Here is a 21,909-nt window from a genome sequence, read left to right on the forward strand (position 1 = left end):
GGCCGCGGCCGGCCTGCGCAGAGTTCGCTCAGGACTCGTTCGGCCAAAGCCCTCTAGCCTCGGCGGGGTCGGTGTTGGGAACCCTACCACCTGCGCCTGGAGGTTGGGAAGGAGGCTGGCAAAGCCTTCGCCGCGTCGCTCCCAGCACGGCCGTGTCGCTTTCGTGCTTTTGCCCTCCGTGTCTCTTCCTTGGAGGAGGCGCCCGCTCTTAGGACCAGCGCGGCCCCTTCGACGGCCTTTGGGTAAGAAGTGCTGGAGAAAGGCACACTTAATTTATCCAGGCAGGCTACTGGGCCACGCTCGGTAATCTGTCCCTGAATGTCACCTCTCTACCTCTGCTTTGCCAGGTACCAGGGCGATCCCAGGCTAGCCAGACGGACTCACGGCAAAGCAGGCAGACTTTTAAACACAAGACTCTGGGAGACCAGAGCAGCACCATGGAATTTCGGTTGTTTATCATCATCAACATCATCATCATTATCATCATCATTGTTATTAAATTGAAAACCACAGAGAGCGGGAAATCTCTCATCAGCTGGTTCACTCCCCAAATGCAACAGCAGGCAAGGGGCAGGCAGAAGCCAGGAGCAGGGGAACCCAATGCAGGTGGATGGCAAGGACCCAGCTACTTCAGCCATCACTTGCTTCCTTTCAGGTGCACACGGCGGGAAGTTGGAACCCCGGAAGAGCTAGGACCTGAATCCAGGCACTCCAATGTGGGATGGAGACATCTCAGGCAGCAGCTTAACCATGAGGCCAAGAGCCTACCTTATGGCAACGCAGTTAAACCGCTGGTTCTCGTACTGGCTGCCCCACATCCAATCCAGCTCCCTGGGAAGGTGGAGCCTAGGAAAGTGGGCTCCCTGCCCCTCATGTGGAAGTCAGGCTCCTGGCTTTCCTACCTGGCCCAGCCCTGGCAGCTGCAGCCATCTGGGGAGTAAACCAGTGAATGAAGATCCCTCTCTGTCCATCCCTTGTCTCTGTAACTCTCCCTTTCAAATAAATAAATAAATCTAAAAACAAAGCAAAACATTAGGCCACATGCTAGCCCCTCTATTTCTGATGTGAGACTTGAAGGTTGACTTTGAGTTACGCACCAGAACAGAGAAGGCAAAGCTGTGCCCCAAGCTGTGAGTCGTGGTTCCCTCAGGCAGCAGAGAGTGAAAGTCGAGGGAAGGGAATTTGTCATTTCGCCTCATAATGCTTAGATGTCGCGTGCAGCCTCGTTATGAGAATGTAGGTGTCTATTAGCGGTGTGAATGAAAGACAGGTAAGGCCTTGCACACTGTGCTCCAAGCCCCCACTGCCAATGCAGCACCATCTCACGCCTCTTCCTCAGTCCCCACCTACAGGCCTGGGTGCTGAAAGATCTAGAAAGTTAGTGTAGGTAAGCAATAGTAGATGTCAGCGCCAGGTTCTGTGGCAGCAGAAGGACTGAGGAACACACGAATGCCCACGCAAACTCTATTTCACTCCTCTGTCAGTAACTTTGTGTATGAGGGTACTGCAAGGAAGTCATAAAAAATGCAATTGAGGGGCTGGTGCTGTGGCATAGCAGGTAAAGCTGCCAGCTGCAGTGCTGGCATCCCATATGGATGCCAGTTCAAGTCCCTGCTGCTCCACTTCTGATCCAGCTCCCTACTATCGCCTGGGAAAGCAGTAGAAGATAGCCGAAGTACTTGGGACCCTGCATCCGCATGGGAGACCTGGAAGAAGCTCCTGGCTCCTGGCTTCAGATCAGCCCAGCTCCAGCTGTTGCGGACATTTGGGGAATGAACCAGCGGGTTAAAGTCCTGGCCTGAGGCGCCGGCATCCCATATGGGTGCTGGTTCTAGTCCCAGCTGCTCCTCTTCCGATCCAGCTCTCTGTTATGGCCTGGGAAAGCAATGGAAGATGGCCCAAGTCCTTGGGCCCCTGCACCTGCCTGGGAAGACCCAGAGGAAGCTCCTGGCTTCGGATCGGCTCAGCTGTGGCTGTGGCAGTCAGTTGGGGAGTGAACCAGTAGATGGAAGACCTCTCTCCCTGTCTCTCTCTGCCTCTGCCTCTCTGTAACTCTGCCTTTCAAATAAATAAATAAAGTCTTAAAAAAATACACTCAAATTCTTTTTAAGATTTATTTTATTTATTTTGAAAGGTAGAATTACAGAGAGAATGAAAGACAGAGAGAGCAGTCTTTAATCTGCTGATCCCAAGATGGCTGCAACAGTCAGAGATGAGCAAATCTGAAGCCAAAAGCCAGGAGCTTCATCTGGTCTCTCACATGTATGGCAGAGGCCCAAGAACTTGGGCAATCCTCCATTCTTTTCCCTGGTTCATTAGTGGGGAGCTGGATCAGAAGTGGAGCAGCTGGGACTCGAACCAGCACCCATATGGTACTCCATTTAAGATAATTTTCTTATATGGTGTGAAATGAGGATTGAGGTTCATTTTTTTCCCATATACATGTCCAGTGGTTCAACTTCATTTGTTGGAAATACTATATTTTCCCTTATCAAATTATCTTTGCAGTTTTGTTGAGTGTAATTGACCATATGTATGTAGGTCTATCTCTGGACTCTATTTTATTTTTTAGAGATTTATTTATTTATTTATTTGAAAGAGTTATCCAGAGAGAGAAGGAGAGGCAGAGAGAGAGAGAGAGAGAGAGAGAGAGAGAGAGAGAGAGAGAGGTCTTCCATCTGCTTGTTCACTCCCCAAGTGGCTGCAATGGCCAGAGCAGGACCAATCTGAAGCCAGGAGCCAGGAGCTTCTTCTGGGTCTCTCAGTGGGTACAGGAGCCCAACTTAGGCCATCTTCTGCTGCTTTCCCAGGCCATAGCAGAGAGCTGGATCAAAAGTTGAACAGCTAGGACTCGAACTGGCACCCAAATGGGATGCCGGCACTGCAGGCTGCGGCTTTACCCGCTATACCACAGTACCGACGCCTCTGGACTCTATTTTACTTCTTTGAATTATTTGTCATATGTCAATATTATGCTTGATTAGACTGGCTATGTCAGTTTTGGAGTCAGAGACTTAAACAGAGTTTAAGTGCTCCACCTGTATTTCTCTTTTTTTAAGATTTATTTATTTATTTGAAAGCCACACAGAGAGAGGAGGGGCAGAGAGAGAGAGAGAGAGAGAGGTTTTCCATCCACTGGTTCACTCCCCAAATGACTGCAACAGCTGGAGCTGGGCCAATCCAAGGCCAGGAGCCAGGAGCTTCTTCCGGTCTCCCACGCAGGTGCAGGGGCTCAAGGACTTGGACCATCTTCTGCTTTCCCAGGCCACAGCAGAGAGCAGGATCACAAGTGGAGCAGCCAGGTCTTGAACCTGCATTCATATGGGATGCCAGCACTGCAGGCGGCAGCTTTACCTGTGATGCCACAGCGCAGGCCCCTGTATTTCTCATTTTCAAAACTGTTCTGGTTGGCTGGCGCCGCGGCTCAATAGGCTAATCCTCTGCCTGCAGCACCAGCACACTGGGTTCTAGTCCCGGTTGGGGTGCCGGATTCTGTCCCGGTTGCTCCTCTTCCAGTACAGCTCTCTGCTGTGGCCCAGGAGGGCAGTGGAGGATGACCCAAGTCCTTGGGCCCTGCACCCGCACGGGAGACCAGGAGGAAGCACCTGACTCCTGGCTTCTGATCAGCGTGGTGCACTGGCCGCAGCACGCCACCGTAGCGGCCATTGGGGGGTGAACCAACCGAAAGAAGACCCTTCTGTCTCTCTCTCTCACTGTCCAGTCAAAAACAACAACAACAACAACAACAAACAAACAAACAAACAAAAAAACACTGTTCTGGCTCTTCTTGTCCCTTTACAGGTAAATTTTGGAATCACTTTGTCAATTTCTACTCTTACCCCAGCCAAAACAAACAAACAAACGACACAGAGAGGAACTGAAAGTCCTGAAAGTCCAGGCCAACTTGTGAAGATTTGGCACATTGACAATGTCGAGTCTTCTGACTAACAAGCATGGTACAGCTCTTTGTTTATGCAGGTCTTCTTCAGTTTTTTTCTGCAGTGTTTTGTGACTTCCAAAAGATAGATCTTGCTTATCTAAATTATGCATGGTTTTTGTGCTATTGTAAATGACTACTTATTTATTTCATAGGCAGAATTACAGAGAAAGAGTGAGAGACAGGGGAGAGAGAGAAAGAGAAAGAGAAAAAGAGAGAGAGAGAGAATCATCCGTCTGCTGATTCACTTCCCAAATAGTCTAGAACTCCATCTGGGTCTCCCATGTCAGTAGCAGGGACCCAATCCCTTGGATCATCTTTTGCTGCTTTCTCAGGCGCATTAGTGGGGAGTTAGATTGGAAGTGGAACAGCTGGGACTTGAACTGGCACTTGTATGGGATGCCATAATGCTGCCCCCTAATTTTTTCTTTCTGGTTATGCATTGCTAGTACATAAAAAATTCAATAGATCTCTTTGTATACTGACCTTGTATCATATATTCTTTCTTTAAAAGATTTTATTTAGTTAGTTGAGAAGTAGAGTTACAGACAGTGAAAGAGAGAGACAGAAGAGAGATGACTTCCATCCGCTAGTTCACTCCCCAAATGACCACAACAGCTACAGCTGGGCCAGGCCAAAACCAAGAGTCAGGCGCTTCATCCGGGTCTCCTAAGTGAGTGGCAATCATTCAAGTCCTTGGGTCATCTTCCATTGCTTTCCCAGGTGCATTAGCAGGGAGCTAGATCGGAAGTGGAGTGTCCTGGACTGGAACTGGGCCCATATGGGATGTTGGCATCACAGGCAGCGGCTCTGTCCACCACAGCGCTGGCCCCTATTTCTGTTTCTAATGTCTTTTTCCTTAGCCTTTTGGAACTGGCTAGGGCCTGCAGTCCAATCCCGACTAGAGATGTGACGGGGGCGGACATCCTTGTCTTGGACTCAGTATGAGGGCAGCAGCTTTCAGCCGTTCATTCTTGTGATGTTGGCTGCAAACTGTAGGTAGCTATTAGAATGAGGACAGGCCCTTCTGTACTACACCGAGTGATTTTATTATATAATTGTTTCAATAATAATACAATTTAATTATAATAATATATTAAACATATTTATATAAACACAATATTAAATTATTGAATAAATATATTTACTTTTAATGTTAATAAATATTTAAATAATAAATTAAATATTAAATTAAATATTTAATTAATTAATTAATATTTAATATGTGTCATTTAGTACAAAAATCAGAGTTCATCTCTGTTAGATGATGTGGTTCTATGTGAATCAATGGAATAGCTCAAACTGGACAGAGCTATTTCTTTAACAACAACAAAAAAGTTTCTTCTCAGAAGAGATTGGAGGAGGACTTTCTGGTTGACGATGACGCACAGATCTCCAAAGATGGATGTGGAGGTCCCTGGCAGTCTCGTTGCGTCCTGGCTGGTGCCAGATGGGATCCAGTGTCTCTAGGAGGCAGGGGAGGAGGAAGAAGCCACCGCAGTTGTGGATCCTGGGAATTTTACAATTTCCCTAACAGATTTGCTCTATTTTTTTTATTATTATTATTCATTTGACAGATAGAGTTAGACAATGAGAGAGAGACAGAGAGAAAGGTCTTCCCTCCGTTGGTCCACCCCGCAAACGGCCGATCCGAAGCCAGGAGCCAGGCACCTCCTCCTGGTCTCCCACGTGGGTGCAGGCGCCCAAGCACTTGGGCCATCCTCCACTGCCCTCCTGGGCCACAGCAGAGAGCTGGACCGGAAGAGGAGCAACCGGGACCAGAACCTGGCCTCCCACATGGGATGCTGGCGCCGCAGGCGGGGGACCAACCAAGTGAGCCATGGAGCCGGCCCCCAGATTTGCTCTTTCTATGACCTTCCTGTCTGTCTAAAAAACTCAGGTCCTCTGAGAACACATGAAAACTGCAGGGCCTTCCATGTGAGTGGCAACTTTCTGTTGCTTTTCCAGGTGTGTTAGCAGGAAGCTGGATTGAGTGGAGCAGCCAGAACTCATACCAGCCCTCTGATAGGAGATGCCTGCATTGCAAGTGTCAGTTTAGCCCCTTTCCATAAAACAATGGCCCCCTGAGGCTATCTCACATTTTACAGACACCAGTAGAGATAATTCAGGTACATTCTCCTTCCTATTGTAGTTGGTGAAGAGTATCCCAAACAAACATTAGGAGAAGTTTGTTATTTCTGTTACACAGTTGGTGAACACTGCTTCTGAAAATTACACTTATTTTACAAAATGCTATACAATTGTGGTTTTTTCTTTTTTTAATATTTATTTGAAAGTCAGAGTTATACAGAGAGAGGAGAGGCACAGAGAGAGAGGTCTTCCATCCACTGGTTCACTCCCCAATTGGCCGCAATGGCCAGAGCTGCTCCAATCAGAAGCCAGGAGCCAGGATCTTCCTCCAGGTCTCCCGTGTGGGTGCAGGGGCCCAAGGACTTGGGTCATCGTCCACTGCTTTCCCAGGCCATAGTAGAGAGCCAAATCAGAAGAGGAGCAGCCAGGACTAGAACCAGTGCCCATATGGGATGCCGGCGCTGCAGGCTGGGGCTTTACCGCCTACGCCACAGCACTGGCCCCTACAATTGTGTTTTAACACAGAGTGCTGAGCTGAATATTCCTATCAAGTAGTGGCTTTGTTCTAAAAGCTACTGAAAGACACAACGCCTTCGATCAGTTTTATGCTAAACCTACTCACAGGTGTCTTAGAAATATATCAGAGAGAAGTTTTCACCACTGGCCTCTTTGTGTTACCCTCATTCCCTTCTAGAAAACATTGTTCACAGACCAAGATGGTACCCTATTTGCTGATGTTTTTATTTAGTTAGGATCCTGGATATGCTGTCCTGTGCTGGAATACATTTTTTTTAAAAGATTTATTTATTTGAAAGGCAGAGTTACAGAGGGGTAAAGACAGAGAAGTCTTCCATCTGCTGATTCACTCCCCAAATGGTAGCAACTGCCAGAGCTTATGTTGATCCAAAGGCAGGAGCCAGGAGCTTCTTCCAGATTTCCCATGCAGGTGCAGGGGCTCAAGTACTTGGGCCAGCTTCTACTGCCTTCCCAGGCCACAGCAGAGAGCTGGATCAGAAATGGAGCATAGCCTGCGCCGCAGCTCACTAGGCTAATCCTCCGCCTTGCGGCACCGGCACACTGGGTTCTAGTCCCGGTCGGGGCGCCGGATTCTGTCCCGGTTGTCCCTCTTCCAGGCCAGCTCTCTGCTGTGGCCAGGGAGTGCAGTGGAGGATGGCCCAAGTGCTTGGGCCCTGCACCCCATGGGAGACCAGGATAAGTACCTGGCTCCTGCCATCGGATCAGTGCGATGCACCGGCCGCAGCACGCCGGCCGCGGTGGCCATTGGAGGGTGAAAAAACGGCAAAAGGAAGACCTTTCTCTCTCTCTCTCTCTCACAGTCCACTCTGTCAAAAATAAATAAAAAAGAGAGATACAAAAAAAAAAAAAAAAAAAAGAAAGAAAAAGAAAAGAAAAGAAATGGAGCAGGGGCCGGAACTGAGGCGTAGCAGGTAAAGCCGCTGTGTGCAGTGCCAGCATCCCTTATGGGTGCCAGTTTGAGTCCTGGCTGCTCCACTTCCAATCCAGCTCTCTGCTATGGCCTGGGAAAGCAGTAGAAGATGGCCCAAGTCCTTGGGCCCCTGAACGCACGTGGGAGACCCAGGAGAAGCTCCTGGCTCCTGACTTCGGATTGGCGCAGCTCCGGCCGTTGCGGCCACTTGGGGAGTTCAGTGGATGGAAGACTTTCTCTCTCTGCCTCTCCTCTCTCTGTATAGCTCTTTCAAATTAAAAAAAAAAAAAAACTTTTTAAAAATTTAATTAATGCTTATAAAATGAGCTTGATGGTAGCAACTTTGGTATTGAGGGGATTAATGTAATGCAGCTTTTAATATAACCCTATTCCAGGGCAGTTAAGAAGCTTACTTACCTTAATAATTAAGAATTTTAAAATATTTATTCAGATGAGAATCAGCTGTTAACTTCAAAGAAAAAAATTCAAAGGCAAATACGTGTTCCCTGTCGGATTTAAAAGTGAACGAGAGGTTAGTTGTTTTTATTTGGGTATGACTTTTAAAAGACCCAACAGATTACTGTATTTCTAACTCATTTGTTGTTCTTTGCTGTTTCTTAAACTTCAGAGTGTAGCTAGTACCACCACATCTTGCTTCTCTTCCTAACTACAAAGTTGTGTGTGTTCCATGCAGTGCTGTCTGCATAGCCTTTCCACTAAGAAACATTTTGTAACCTCTCTTACTCTGTACCTTGCTCGGGTACAAGGGCTCAAGGCCACATTCATTTCTGATTCTTCCTTTCCCCTCATTTGTCTTAATATTTCCCTCTTTAGGCTTTGTCTTTAGGGTTAAGTGAAGACCTTTGTAACTTGCTCTTTTGTTAGCCTTATTAGCATCACCTTTCCATCAGCTCAAATATTTGAGAGTTTTTATGTGGAAAGCCACTGTTGGGGGCCAAGAATTTAGAGTAAAGTCAGAATGCAATAGTTTTCCATGGGAATGATTTGTGTAGCTTAGATTTCAAGTTAGTCGTAACAGCATTCTTTCTAAGTGCATAGTACAAATATATACCTGTTTCTGCTAGGATGTTATTTGAAGGAAGTAGTAACAAATTGAAACCTTTTCGGTTTAATTTTCCTCAAATCAGAAATACAACAGTCAGATCTATCATCATGTTTTTAACATAAGACTTTTTCGCTGCATGAATACAACCATATTTTGAAAGTAAATATTAGGTTTATAATATGATGGGGCTGGCATTCTGGCCTAGTGGGTAAAGATGCCACCTGTGACGCTGGTATCCCATATGGGCACTGGTTCAGGTCCCAGTTGCTCCAGTTCAGATCCAGCTCTCTGCTAATGCACCTGGGAAAGCAGCAGATGGCCCAAGGGCTTGGCCCTCTACATCCATGCAGAAGACCTAGAAGAAGCTCCTGACTCTGGCCTGGCCATTGAGGCCATCTGGGGAGGCCAGTGGATGGAAGATCTCTATCTCTTTTTGGCTCTACCTCTCTCTGTAACTCTGTCTTTCAAATAAATAAAATAATTCCTAAAAAATTGGCAGATGTTAACTAATTTATTTTTAAAAATTTATCGATTTATTTGAAACACAGAGCTACAGAGAGGCAGAGAGGTAGAGAGAGAGAGAGAGAGAGGTCTTTCATATGGCTGGTTCAATCCCCAGTTGGCCACAATGGCTGGAGCTGCATTGATTCAAAGCCAGGAGCCAGGACTTCTTCCGGGTCTCCCACATGAGTGCAGGGACCCAAGGACTTGGGCCATCTTCTACTGCTTCCCCAGGCCATAGCAGAGAGTTGGATCGGAAGTGGAGCAGCCAAGACAAGAACTGGTGCCCATATGGAATGCCAGCACCACAGGCAGAGGCTTAGCCTACTATGCCACAGCTCAGGCCCCTAGATTGTTCTTTATATACTTTATGACTAAAGTAATTTATAAGATATATACTTTGCTAAATTTTTGTTAGACTTTTTTTTTTTTTTTTTGAGAGGCAGAGTTAGAGAGAGAGAGAGAGAGAGAGAGAAAGAAAGTTCTCATCTATGGGTTCATAGGAGCCAGGAACTCCATCCAGGTCTCACATGTGTGTGGCAGATGCCCATTTGTTAGAGCCATCTCCACTTCTTCCCAAGGTCTGCACTAGCAGAAGCTGGAATCAGGAACTGGAGCCACTTAGGCAACCCAGGTACTCTGATGTGGAATGTGGATGTTTTATCCACTAGCTAAACACTCATCTCAAAAGGGTCCTTTGAAGAGTAGAAATCTTAAATCTTGATGAAATATGAGATTTATCAATTTATTTATTTTATGGACTTCTGTTTTACATCATATTCAACATAGCATAACCCAAGATCACAAAGATTTTTGCCTAATTTTTTCTCCTACAAGTTTGATAGTTCATATTTTATATTTCCATTTATGTTATGTTTTCCTTGAAAGGCACAAACTACCCGAAAATTTATAATAGAATTTGTAGTAAAGGACCTTCCTGGGGTTGGAGCTGTGGCACAGGGGGTTAAAGCTACAGCCTGCCATGCCAACATCACCTGTGGGTGCCAATTCAAGTCCCTGCTGCTCCACTTCTGATCAGCTCCCTGCTAATGCACCTTGGAAAGCAGCAATGACCCAAGTGCTTGGGCCCCTGCACCCACGTGGGAGACCCAGAAGAAGCTCTGGACTCTTGGTTTCAGCCTGGCCTAGTCTTGGTCATTGTGGCCATTTGGGGAGTGAACCAGCAGATGGAAGACATCTCTTTCTCTAACTCTGAATTTCAAATAAATAAATAAATAAATAACCTTCCCACATAAGAACACTCACTTTTGCCATTTCTGTTTCACATTGTACTAGAAAGCCTAATCAGAGTAAGTAGGCAAGAAAGAGAAATAAAAATACCCCAGCTGGGGGTGGGCATTGTGGCACAGCAGGTTAAGTGTGCTGCTTGGGGCACCCACATAGCAGATGCCTGGGTTCAAGATTTGTTTTATTTATTTTGAAAGAGTTACAGAGGCCGGCGCCGCGGCTCACTAGGCTAATCCTCCTCCTTGCGGCGCCGGCACACCAGGTTCTAGTCCCGGTCGGGGCACCCGATTCTGTCCCAGTTGCCCCTCTTCCAGGCCAGCTCTCTGCTGTGGCCAGGGAGTGCAGTGGAGGATGGCCCAAGTGCTTGGGCCCTGCACCCCATGGGAGACCAGGATAAGTACCTGGCTCCTGCCACTGGATCAGCGTGGTGCACCGGCCGCGGCGGCCATTGGAGGGTGAACCAACAGCAAAGGAAGACCTTTCTCTCTGTCTCTCTCTCTCAGTGTCCACTCTGCCTGTCAAAAATAAAAATAAAAATAAAAATAAAAAATAAAATAAAATAAAGAGTTACAGAGATAAGTAGGACCAAAGAGAGAGGTCTTCCATCCACTGGTTCACTCCCTAAATGGCCTCAACAGTCTAAGCTGTGCCTATCCAAAGCCAGGAGCCAGGAGCTTCTTCCAGGTCTCCCGTGCAGGTGCAGGGGCCCAAGCACTTGGGCCATCTTCCACTGCTTTCCCAGGCCACAGCAGAGAGCTGGATCAGAAGGAGAGCAGCTGGAACTCAAACTGGTGCCAATATGGGATGCTGGCGCTGCAGGTCAGGGTTTTAACTTGCTGCAACACAGTGCTGGCCCCCTGCATCCACCTCTAAGCCAGCCTCCTACTGATGTGTACCCTGAGACAGTAGGTAATGGCTCTGTTTGGGTCTTTGCTGTACTTGTGAGAGATCTGGATGGAGTTCCTTACTCCTAGCTTTGATGGACCCAGCCCCAGGCCCAGCTTTTGCAGACATTTGAGGTGTGAACCGGAGAGATGTAAGATCCCTCTCTCTTTCTGTCTTTCCTCTGTTGCTTCACCTTTCAAATAAATAAATACATCGTTTAAAAAATTTTAAAATAGGGGCTGGCGCCGTGGCATAGTGGGTTAAAGCCCTTGCCTGAAGTGCCGGCATCCCATATGGGTGCCAGTTCGAGTCCTGGCTGCTCCTCTTCCGATCCAGCTCTCTACTATGGCCTGGGATAGCAGTAGAAGATGGCCCAAGTCCTTGGGCCCCTGCACTTGCACGGGAGACCCAGAAGAAGCTCCTGGTTCCTGGATTCAGATATTCCGATCAGCGCAGCTCCAGCTGTTGCAGCCATCTGGGAAGTGAACCACCAGATGGAAGACCTCTCTCTCTCTCCCTCTATAACTCTGACTTTCAAGTAACTAAAATAAATCTTTAAAAAAATTTTAAAATGAAGTCAGAATGGATCAAAGACTTATGATTTATTAAATGACTAAAATATAATCATGACTCTGCATGACCTTGGTTTAGGCATAGATTTTTAGAGATGATACCAAAGCACAAGCAAAATAGAAAAAAATAGATAAATTGAGCTTCACTAGAATTAAATTTTTTGTACATCAAAGGACACTATCAACTAAGATAACCTTCAGGCATTGTAGCACAGGGGGTTAAGCCACTGTCTGCAATGCCAGCATCCCATATAGGACTACTGATTCGAGTTCTGGCTGCTCCACTTCCAATCCAGCTCCCTGCTAATAGGTCTGAGGAAGCAGTAGTCCCTGCCACTCATGGAGACCTGAATGGAGTTCCTGGTTCCTGGTTTCAGGTTTCACTCCAGCCATGTGACCATTTAGGGAATGAAATAGTAGATGGATGATTTCTCTCTAACTCTGTATTCCAAGTAAATAAATAAAAGAGAATCTACAGAATTGGAGAGCATATTTGCAAACCATGTATCTAATAAGGGTCCAGTATCCAGAACATATAAAGAACCCTTACAAAAAGACAAACAAGACAGGGCAGGCATTTGGCACAGTGCTTGGGCCTCCGCTTGGGATGCCCACGTCCTGAGTTGGAGTGCCTGGGTTCGAGTCCTGGCTTCTCTCCATTTCAGCTTCTGTCAGTGATGCAGACGCTGGGAGACAGCAGGCACGGACTACAGTGGCTGGGTCCCTGCCATCCACAGGAATTGAATGGGATGCATTGAGCTTCTGGTTCCTGACTGTGGCTTGGCCCTGCCCTGGTTGTTGTGGACATTTGGGTGGCAAACCAGTGGATGGGCAATCTCTATTTATTCATCTTCCTCTCTACATTTCAAATAAAATAAACATTAAAAAAAGACAAACAGACTAATTAAAACATGACCAAAGACTTGAAGGGCTATTTCTCCAAATAAAATATACAAACAGCATGAACATAGAGATATTCAACATCACTAGTTATTAAGGAAATGAAAACCAAAACCACAGTAAGATAGATAGTCTTCACACACCCAACAGGCTGACTATAATATTTTTTAAGATTTATTTATTTATTTGAAAAGCAAAAGCAAATGTGCTACAGAGACAGAGGCAGAGACACACAGAGAGAGGTCTTCCATCCACTTCTTCATTCCCTGGATGGCCACAATGGCCAGTGCTGGGCCAAGCCAAAGTCAGGAGCCAGGAGCCTCTTCTGGGTCTCCCACGTGGATGGCAGGGGCCCAACACTTAGGCCATCTTCTACTGCTTTTACAGGCACATTAGCAAGGAGCTGGGTCAGAAGTGGAGCAGCCAGGACACAAACTGGCACCCATATGGGATGTTGGTGTTGTAGTTAGTAGCTTTACCTGCTATACTACAATGCCAGCCCCTGACCACAATTTTTTGAAAGGGAAAATATCATCCATTTTTACACCATTCTTCCAATATAAACTTCACCGTAAATTTTATGTTTGTTCTTGCTTCAATGTTAGTAGAATTCATGGTGCCCTGATAGGGTCTGTTTTCAAACTGATGTCTCATCCTGAACCAGGGCCAGAGCCAGGAGCTACAAGCACCACCCAAGTCTCCCACGTAAAATGGCAGGAACACAGTTACTTCACTGTTGCCTCCGCACTGGTGGGAAGCTGGAATTAGGAGCTGGAGCCAGGAATTGAATCCCGGCCTCCTGACTTGGCACAAGGGCATATTCATCGCTTGGCTAAATGCCACCTCCCCTGACAACTGATCTCTGACAAAGTGGCAAGACAATTCAGCAGAGAAGGAAGAGTCATTTTACTTTCTGATCCTTAAACTTTCCCATCTTCAGCTGGTGGGAACCTCTTCAGATGTGTTCCTGAGTCATTAGCAGGTTGTTTTGATGTTTGATGTAACCATTTGATTGCTTTCTGGTGCAGCAAGTGTACTCTGTACACTTCCTGCCCCAGACTGGAGTCAGTCATTTCTTCAACGACTTCTGGAACATATTAGTGGGAAATTGGTGCATTATCTGTTTTTGTAACACACATTTTCCAAGAACTATTCCAAGACCTCTCCTCTGCATGGATTTCAAAGCTTTTTGCACCAAAACAAACTTATCTTTTCATTCAGTGTTTCCAAGGGGTCTGAGTCTCTAGCTAGCCTGTCTTTGTCTGGCTGTAGCTGTTGTAATTGCTTATTTTTTCTTTTCACTGAGTAGGGAGGCCCCCAAAAATGTGTTCCCTGGACTCCAAGAGTACTCCTTCAAACTCAGTTGTGTAGACCAGCAATTCTGCACCCTTGCTGGAGTCAGGGGAGCTGCCCTCCCCGTATGGTAAGTCTTCCACCTCCAGGTTCACTGGCATAAGGAGTCCAAAGTGTCTGGGTGGTAACTGCAACATTCAGTTCAGTGGAACCCACACTATGCCCCCTGGGAAACACATAAGCTTGTGGGGACAATTTAAATGCAAATGGGTTATCAAAACCATCTGTAAATAGGCTTCCTGCTTTTTCTCCACTTCCGATTCTGCCAACTGAGGTGTTGTTTGAACTTGTTCACAGTTCCCAAATCATGTAATTTTTTCATGAACAAGATTTTTTTTTTAAGAGAGCAATAAAATACTGTCTTAAAGGTTCCTTGTTGTCAGTACTCCTTATCCATCACCCAAATCAAGGTGGTCCTGCTCCTACCTTCTGATCTGAAAGCTCTAATTAAAGCCTCTCACCCTGCAGCCCACAGGCAGCAGCTTCGCTTGCCGACTGAGTCCCGAGGCTTTCATCCTGTAAGCCCACCGCATCCATGAGGCCCTGCCTCTAAGCATCTAGCCAGGCCAACCTGGCCAACTGTATTTATAGTCCTCGTACTTGGTGCCCACACAGTTCTATGCAGTGGGGATTCAGCAGTGGCCAAAGCCAACTTGGTCTCCTTGGTAACCCTTGTGGATCCCAGAGAGTGGAGCTAAACAATAGACAGGTAAACAAGATAATATCATAGAGTGTTAAGCGCTTTGCAGACACCACAGTATGTTTAGGTTTTCTGTGAGACTGTCTCAGTCTTGTGCTGCCATCAGAATGTCAAAAGGAGTCAGCAGCGTGAGGACTCAGGGAAAGCATGTTCCAGGCAGAGGATGCTGCAGATATAAAGTGAGAATAATGAGGCGAAGCCTGAGGGTAATGAATTAGCACTAATGCAATTGTGGTAGGAGCCAGACCGTATAGGTTATTTCAGACCATGGCAAGGGGCTAGGAGTCTACTCTAAGGCTAGTGGGAAGCCAATGGAGGTGGGTTTTGTTTGTTTGGAGTTGCTCATTTTATTTGAAAGGCAGAGTGACACACAAAGAGAGAGATGCATCTTCTACCCACTAGTTCACTCACCAAATACCTGCGAAAGCTGAGGCTGGACCAGGCCAAAGCCAGGAGGCAGGAATTCCATCCAGGTCTCCCACATGGGTGGCAGGGGCCCAGGCACATTACCAGGAAGTTGGATCCTAAGTGGAGCAGCTAAGACTTGATCCAGGCACTCCAATATGGGATGTAAGCATCCCAAGAGGCAGCTTAAGCTGCTGTGCCACAAAACCTACCCCCAGCAGAGGTTTTGAGCAGGGTCATGGTGGGATTTACTTTTTTTTTTTTTCTTTTTTAAGAAGCAAAGGCAGAGAGAGAGAGAGGTCGAGAGGTTGAGAGAGAGAGGTCCTCCATCCACTGGTTCATTCCCCAAATGGCCGCAACGGCTGGAACTGTGCTGATCCGAAGCCAGGAGCCAGGAGTTTCTTCCAGGTCTCCCACGCTGGTGCAGGAGCCCAAGGACTTGGGCTTTATCAGTCCAAATGCCCTTATCAGAAAGCCTAAAGATGTGTAATACACTAGCAGGTGCCCCTATCACCTTTCTCACTCCTTCTCTGACTTCTTGGCTGAATCTAGTTGAGTCACCTTAATTCCCATTGGCCTCATTGAATCTATAATGACTAACAGCAAGGGGGAGAAAGCAAAAAGACAAACACCCACATACTGTGGCTGACATCTTAATGGTCTGCTTTACTCAGCAATCAAGATGCTGTGCTCCCAGCTGGTAGAAAATATCTTCTATTCCAGCTACTCAGAAATGGAGGCCTGTTCTAGGATTTCCATGACTCAGCAGGAATTTGTTCTTTATCAGGAACAAAATGGTAAGGCATCAGCAAGACCTTATTGCTAGGATTAGAGAAACAAATATCAGCTCTCGGTCACATGGGCCAGTGTGTTACAGGCAAAAAAAACAAACAAACCTGGAACTCAAAGACTTATCACACACACAAAAGCTCTCTTATAGAAGTGATGAAATCTATTTAGTTTTCCATTAAACTGTGCTCTTTTTTTTCTAAAGAAAGAAGGCACATTTAAAATTTTTTTTCATAAAGATTTATTTATTTATCTGAAAGAGTTACAGAGAGACGGGGAGAGACAGAGAGCAAGATCTTCCATCTACTGGTTCACTCCCCAAAGGGCTGTAACAGCCAGGGGCAGGCCAGGCTGGAGCCAGGAACCAGGAGCTTCGTCTTTCTTTCAAATGGGTGGCAGGGGCCCAAACACTTGGGCTATCTCCTGCTGCTTTTCCCAGGCCATTAGCAGAGTTGGATTGGAAGTGGAGGAACCAGGACACCAACTGGCACCCATATGAGATGTAGGCGTCACAGGTGGCAGCTTTACCTGCTATGCCATAATGCTGGCCCCAAAGTGTGTATCCTTACGGGACAAAAGCTGTGTCCTCTCTTGGGAGAATCTGGTCCAGAACCTGGCTCAAAGTAAGCACTTGATACATATTTGCTAAATTAATTCCTCAAATCTGTCGGTGAATGGAATTAAATATATTAAAAATATCTTCAGAATGGTCTAAAACTGTACAACCCAGGTCTCCTGTGTGGACTGCAGGAGTCTGATCACTTGAGCCATCACCACTGCCTCCCAGCTTTCTCTAAGGTCTGCATTGTTGGAAAACTAGAGGCAGGAATTGGAGCTGGGAATTGAACACAAGAACCCAGATATGGGACTGCAAGTGTGTTATTCTCTAGGCTAGGAGAAAACAATAATCAGTGACACATTCCACATTCTTTATCTTGAACTTACTTAAAAAAAAAAAAAAAAGCCCAAGGGGATGGGCAGATGGAGGAAGACTGGATAACAAGTACCAACAGAGAATGAATAAGCCCCAGTTGTCTACAGCACAGCAGAGTGACCATAGTTCACAATAACCTATTATCCATCTTATAAAGAACCAGAAGAGAGAAGCTCAAAATCTCCAAATATAGATGATGAGATGGAAACGCTGTCTACTAGATATGATGTATAAATGTACTGAAATATCAGAGTACCTAATAAACATGTACAATTAATCCATGTCCATAAAAATGTATAAAATCCTTATGGAATATAAAAACTTAATTAGAGTTATATCCATAAAACTCAAGTTTTGGGGCCCACATTGCAGCACAGCAGGTTAAGCTGCAGCCTGGGGCCAGCGCTGTGGCAAAGTGGATTAAACCTCTACCTGCTGTGCCGGCATCCCATATGGGTGGCCATTTGGGGAGTAAAACCAGCAGATGGAAGACCTTTCTCTCTGTCTCTCCCTCTCACTGTCTGTAACTCTACCTCTCACATAAACAAATAAAATCGTAAAAAAAAAAAAAAAAAAGCTGCAGCCTGCCTAATGCTGGTGAAGAACCTTAAAAATCAAACCAAACCAAGATGGAGTGACTTAAGCTAACACTATTAAAAACAAGAAGTCACCTTTGCCCCAAGTAAAATTAAAGTTTAAAAATTATAGCCCTAAACCTTTTCCCCCAAAGCTAAAATTAGGTGCAGCTATAAAAATAAGGGACCCTATGCTTAGCTAGTTGCGACACTTGTGCCTGGCTGTGCTAAGACCTAACCCAGTTTGTATGCCTCCTAATATTCAGATAACGGTGTGGGAAGCAGGATGCTGCTCTCCCTCCAGGGGAACGAAGGGAGCAAGACGTCGACCCCCTCAGGGTGAACAAGATGACGCTGACAGGGAAAGGAACTGCTAAAGAAGTAAACAACAAAATGGTGATGAGGTGCATGCCTCCCATGTGATCCCGTAGCTGACTGGATAGAAGACACATGCCTTTCACATGATCAGCTCACGGATTGGACTGCTGTGTGCATGCCTCCCATGTGATCCCGTAGCTGATTGGATAGAAGACGCATGCCTTTCACATGATCAGCTCATGGATTGGACTGCTGTGTGCATGGACACTATAGTGCTTTTGATTGGTCGCTGCGGGTATATAAACCGTGTGGCTTTGTGCTGGGCGCTCTCTGGACTCCCGAGTTCAGGAGGCCCATCTGCGCAGACGCCGAATAAATCCTCTTGCTTTTGCATCAGCTGGTCTGGACTCTGAGTCTTTGGGGTGTGCCTCTCAACGTGTTCGCATCCTCACTCAGAGGGTCTAACACTGGTATCCCCTATGAGCACCAGTTTATGTCCTGGCTGCTCCACTTCCCATCCAGCTCCCTGCTAATGCACCTGGAAAAGCAAAGGAAAATGGCCCAAGTACCTGGGCCCCTGCCACCCACGTGAGAGAAGTTCCTGGCTCCTGCCTTTGGCCTGGCCCACCCCTGGTTGTTGTGGCCATTTGGGGGAGTGAACCAGCAAATGGTCTGTCTCTCCCTCTCTGTAATCAGCCTTTCAAATACATAAATAAATCTTTAAATGCACACACAAACTCAAGTCTCTTCCAATGTCTGCTTCTCCCATGGTAGAAGCCGTGAGGATTCTGCCTAAGTCATAGGGAACAGACTAGGCAGCTCACGAACTGAAATGTAGTTTGCAAGAATGGTTGACTGACAGAGTAATTTTTTTTTAAAAGATTTATTTATTTATTTATTTGAAAGTCAGAGTTACACAGAGAGAGGAGAGGCAGAGAGAGAGAGGTCTTCCATCCAATGGTTCACTCCCCAATTGGCCGCAATGGCCGGAGCTGTGACAATCTGAAGCCAGGAGCCAGGAGCTTCCTCTAGGTCTCCCACACGGGTGCAGGGGCCTAAGGACTTGGGGCCATCTTCCACTGCCCTCCCAGGCCACAGCAGAGAGCTGGATTGGAAGTGGAGCAGCCAGGTCTCGAACCGGTGCCCATATGGGATGCTAGCACTCAGGCCAGGGCATTAATCCACTGTGCCACCGCGCTGGCCCCGACAGAGTAATTGTTTTAAGATTTTATTTATTTGAAAGGCAGAGAGAGATATCTTTATCTGCCGGGTCACTCCCCAAATGGCCACAACATCCATTTTGGGCTATACCAAAGTCAGAAGCTAAGGCTTTCCACACGGGTGCAGGGGCTAAAGCACTTGGGCCATCCCTGGCTGCCTTCCCAGGCACATTAGCAAGGAGCTAGATCAGAAGCTAGATCAGAAGCTAGAACTAGAATCAGCACTGACATGGTATGCTAGCATTGCATGTGGTGCAATAATACTGGCTCTGGCAGAGTATTTTCCTTTCTTTCTTTTTTTAAAGATGGATTTATTTGAAAGGCAGAGTTAGAGAGAGAGAGTGTGAGACAGAACGTCTACAACAGCTGGGGCTGGGCCAGGCCACAGCCAGGAACCAGGAGTTTCATCTGGGTCTCCCATGTGAGTGCAGGTGCCCAGGCACTTGGGCCATCTTCTGCTGCTTTTTCCAGGCATATTAGCAGGGAGCTGGATTGGAAGTGGAGGAGCCAGAACTTGAACTGGCACCCATATGGGATGCCGGTGTTGCAGGAGGCAGTTTACCCTGCAACACCACAACAGCATCCCCTAGCATATTTCATAAAAATTAAATTGCCATCATTTTATTTTTAAAATTTACATATTAAAAAATTAATTTGAAAGGCAGAGAAACAGAGAGACACAGATACAGAGATTTCCTGTTTGCTGGTTCACTGTTCAAATGCCCAAGCTGGGCCAGATTAAACCAGGAGCTTGGAACTCAATCCGGGTCTCTCACATGGGTTGCAGGGATCCAAGTACTTGAGACATCATCTGCTGCCTCCCAGGTGTGCATTAGAAAGAAAGTGAATTGGAAGCAGAACCAGGACTTGTATCCAAGGACTCTGATTTGGGATGCTGGCATTATTTACACTCTGCCAAACTCCTGCCCTTCAACATGCTTTTGTACCAAAATAAATCTATCTTTTCATTTTATTTTTCAGACACATTTCAAAGTACCCTTTATATCTTAGAATAACACAACAAATTCAAGGAACATCTTATTTTGCAATTCACTCATCTTGTTCACCTGCATCCAACATTTTTTTTTTAAAGATTTATTTGAGGGGCCGGTGCTGTGGTATAGCGGGTAGGGCCGCCACCCGCAGTGCCAGCATCCCATATGGGTGCCGGTTCGAGTTCCAGCTTCTGATCCAGCTCTGTTATGGCCTAGGAAAGCAGAGGATGGCCCAAGTCCTTGGGCCCCTGCATCCGCGGGGGAGACCTGGAAGAAGCTCCTGGCTACTGTTCCGGCGGTTGCGGACAATTGGGGAGTGAACCAGTGGATGAAGACCTCTCTTTCTCTGCCTCTCCTTCTCTGTGTAACTCTTTCAAATAAATAAATCTCTTAAAAATTTTTATTTGAAAGGCAGAGTTACAGAGACAGACAGACAGAAGGGGAGATCTTCCATCTGCTGGTTCACTCCCCAAATGGCAGTAATGCCAGATCTGGGCCAGTCCAAAGCCAGGAGCCAGGAGCATCCACCAGGTCTCCCACGTGGGTGGCAGGGGCCCAGACACTTGGGCCATCTTCCACTGCTTTCCTAGATGCATTAACAGGGAGCTAGATCAGAAGTGGAGCAGCCAGGCTCCAACAGGGCCCACATGGAATGCCCGCTAGGCAGGCAAAGGCTTAACCTGTGGCACCGACCCATGGGTGATGTGGAACAGCACTGAGTCTCCTAGGAGCTTCGAGTTGCCATAATGAATTCTATAAAGCCGTAGAGGTTTGCTTCCAATTCAACCTTTTGGGGTCTAAGAAAAATGCTAGGACATGGCTAGGAAGTTTCTGCAGATGCGGTAAGACTTGCTAAAGGCAGTCTGTTCGTCTTTCACCATGCTCTTCACAGAACTTCAGCTTCCAGAGTACTTCTGGTCTTGTCGAACGGGTTCAACTCTGAGAAGTGGGCAGTGGTGGGATTCCTCCGACGAGGACCAATAGCAGCCAGGGGGGCCCAGGAGGCCATGCATCTTGCTAGGGGTGCCAGTGGGAAAGTGGGTTACCACACCCAGACTTTCTGCCTCCCCAGGGCCTTCTGGGGGGCGGACAGGGGCGGCAGGTAGCTAGATGTGGGAATGAAAATAAAAAGATCTAAAGAGAGGTGGCGGCTACAAGGGGCAAGGGAAGTGAGGAGGAAGGCAGAGATTGAGGGGTGGGGGTAAGGCAGCGGAAACTGTACGAAGGAAGAAATCAGGGACTGTCTCCAAGGAGAATGGGCAGAGGCGGCAGTCGGGAGCCACCGGGCAACCTCCCGCGACCGATGGTACGAATGCAGCACGGCTGAGGACGCCCCCCACCCAGCCCAGCACTCTGCAAGGTGACGTCTTCGGTTCATCATAGGGGCGAGGACCAGAGGCCGGGCCGAAGCCCCCCTACAGCAAGCGGGCTGCAAGGAAAGTTCTCCCCAAGGCTGGCAACGCCATTCCAGCCAAAGACCCAGGGAAGCCGCGTCCAAACAGCTCCCAGCAAGCAACACCGCAGCCGCAACTCAAAAACGCCGCCAAAGACTTCCCTCCGCCACCGGCTTGAGGCGGCGTCGGAAACGCCCCCACCAACGTTCGGGGCCTTTCGGTAGGTCCCGAGAGACACTCAGAACCAAACGGGTTTCGGAATCTCCACGATTTCCCGAGAAACCTTCCGAAACGCAGATTACCGGAACCAGCTGAGGGAGCAGCCGAAATCAGCCGAGCCCCCTTCGGGACTTTCCGGAGCTCCTCGAGGCACATTCGGGCCCTGTCGGTCTCGCAGGACTCGTAGATCCGTCCGTCACCTAAATCCTGGAGGGGACTTGTACCGACTGCCCCTCGGCAGTTTCCGGAAAGGTTCGGGAAGGGCCCGAACGGCCGGGCCGGAGTGAGCCAGCGCGCGCAGTCGCAGTTGAGCGCCGGCGGCCGTTCAGACCGGAAGCGGTTGCGGCTGACGTCAGTTCC

General features: G+C 47.3%; 2 long non-coding RNA genes across 2 annotated transcripts; one reads left to right on the forward strand and one right to left on the reverse strand.

Annotated features, from left to right (window-relative positions):
• The first annotated feature begins 105 nt into the window (after positions 1–105).
• Positions 106–17,801, forward strand: LOC149126166 (uncharacterized). Its single transcript, XR_016235579.1, has 3 exons — positions 106–242; positions 13,957–14,070; positions 17,670–17,801. It is a non-coding gene; the product is annotated as an uncharacterized LOC149126166 (long non-coding RNA).
• A 2,899-nt stretch (positions 17,802–20,700) lies between these two features.
• Positions 20,701–21,774, reverse strand: LOC149126167 (uncharacterized). The gene is made up of 2 exons (XR_016235578.1): positions 21,633–21,774; positions 20,701–21,042 (listed from the first exon to the last, which is right to left on the reverse strand). It is a non-coding gene; the product is annotated as an uncharacterized LOC149126167 (long non-coding RNA).
• Positions 21,775–21,909: the final 135 nt, after the last annotated feature.

Source organism: Oryctolagus cuniculus, chromosome 6 (assembly GCF_051225735.1).
Source record: "Oryctolagus cuniculus isolate XC-2025 breed Fujian yellow rabbit chromosome 6, ASM5122573v1, whole genome shotgun sequence".
Classification (NCBI taxonomy): Eukaryota; Metazoa; Chordata; class Mammalia; order Lagomorpha; family Leporidae; genus Oryctolagus; species Oryctolagus cuniculus.